General features: G+C 30.7%; 1 long non-coding RNA gene across 1 annotated transcript; it reads right to left on the bottom strand.

Annotated features, from left to right (window-relative positions):
* Nucleotides 1-1,060: 1,060 nt before the first annotated feature.
* On the bottom strand, nucleotides 1,061-1,869 carry LOC119192312. Its single transcript, XR_005113617.1, has 2 exons — nucleotides 1,711-1,869; nucleotides 1,061-1,130 (listed from the first exon to the last, which is right to left on the bottom strand). It is a non-coding gene; the product is annotated as an uncharacterized LOC119192312 (long non-coding RNA).

The following is a 1,869-nucleotide window of genomic DNA, read 5'->3' as shown; positions in this document are numbered from 1 at the left end:
TGATGAGCAATTTTGGATTCCTCGGCATACCTTTGCAGAATGGTTAAATTTAAGGCATTTGAAACATTGAAGGAGTGGAGGTATATATTGGGTAACTTGATATCTAAATAATTTTATATAAGCATACTGGGGTAAGGATGTTGAGGCAAATGTTACTATGACTGTACCCATAGGTGTTAATATACCATCCACTTTCCTCATCATTCTTTTGATCGAAATAATTTCACTGTCACAGCTGATATTCCTGTATATCTCTTCGTTACTCATATCTTTGGGTACATATCTTAATACTCCCATTTTTCAGTTAGATAGGAGGGAATGAAAGCTTTTAATTTATTTTTTAATAAAAATCTTCCATTTTCAAAAACTGTTGGCAGCTCCCCGCTGTTTTTGAAGGATACACCAATTTTTAAAGCATTTATTCTGTGTACTCCAATTATGCCTTTGACATTGTCACAAAACAGATTTGTTAATGTAATAGGGTTTTTATTCCCCACTTTTTCATTTTCAGTCGACTCAACATAAACTATATATTCACAAGTACCATTTTCCAGGAAAAGTCTCTTATAATTAGGCTTTATAAAAATTTTATATTTGTCCAAATTACTGGCCTTAGGATCACTGGTGGAAATTTTTGCATATTTCCTTTTTGATATCTCCAGGGTCCTCTCCATCATTGGGAGGACCCATTGTGGAATACTTTATTTACAAAACTATATTACAAAGTATTTATCAATATTTACTAGCAAAAAATAAAATAAAATTTAAGCGATATTAAAAATTGCCGCCTTATTTGACTTCCCGCCAAAAAGTCCGCATACAAAATAAATTCAGACCTGTGTTGCCAGGAAAAATATTATAAAATCTACTTTTATGGACAATATTTTCCAGAAAATAAAATCAATCCAAAAATACCACAATTTTGCAATAATACTTGTAAAATTATTTAACGCAACACATTAAATTATAATTCATAATAATCATCATATTTCAGAATCAGCGAACTCAAATATACAGCCTATTTCAATTTAAAAAATAAAACCAGACAGATACACCTTTGCTATAGTAATTATTATAAGATACCATTTCACCCATTAGATGTAGGTTTCACCTATAACGCAAGGTCATACCTATAACAATAACATGTCAATAATAAATAAATGTAGCAAATAAATTTACAAAAGAACTTTCAACATATAGAACTCATATTACAGATATTTTGACTCTGTATTTTGGAGGCAGCAACAAAACCAAACCGTTTTACAGCCCTAAAATTTTAGATAATATAAGTTTTTTTTGTCATAAATATAGATGGGCTGAAATAATTTTATTTAAAATATATTAGTAGGATGATTTCCAAACTTGTAACCCTAACGTGAGTAATCAACAGTCACGTTGAAGTGAGAGCGAAAGGTATAACCTTGTCAATTATAGTAGTCAACTATATACAACCACAAAAACACGTGCATGGGTTCATTGAAAATTAGTAGTATGGTACAATTTTCCATAATGGCTACCGGAAATGAAGAACATGTCCTAGTTTACGTTCCAAGTTACGGTAGGTATTAATAAAATAAAAATAAAAATCCTCGCATGGGAAAAGAATATTCTTTGCAGTGTTGGTAAATTAAAGTTTAAGGTTTTGATTTCTAAGTAACAATAAGAAAAAAGCAATACAAACAATGTTCCATATTATTTGATAATACTTACCTATTACTAAATATTAGCGAAGGCATTCTACTCGTTGACAAATCAATATTTTTAAATCTTTCTTGTATCATATAACAGGATGCCGGTAAGGCACGTAACGTCATTACTTCACCTTCGCTTCACACTTCACGACACAAGCACTGTCTTAAAGAGACATTA

The sequence above is a fragment of the Manduca sexta genome, unplaced genomic scaffold (genome assembly GCF_014839805.1).
Source record: "Manduca sexta isolate Smith_Timp_Sample1 unplaced genomic scaffold, JHU_Msex_v1.0 HiC_scaffold_260, whole genome shotgun sequence".
Lineage (NCBI taxonomy): Eukaryota > Metazoa > Arthropoda > Insecta > Lepidoptera > Sphingidae > Manduca > Manduca sexta.
The sequence above is the reverse complement of the archived record's forward strand: the minus strand, read 5'-3'. Positions and strand labels throughout refer to the sequence as shown.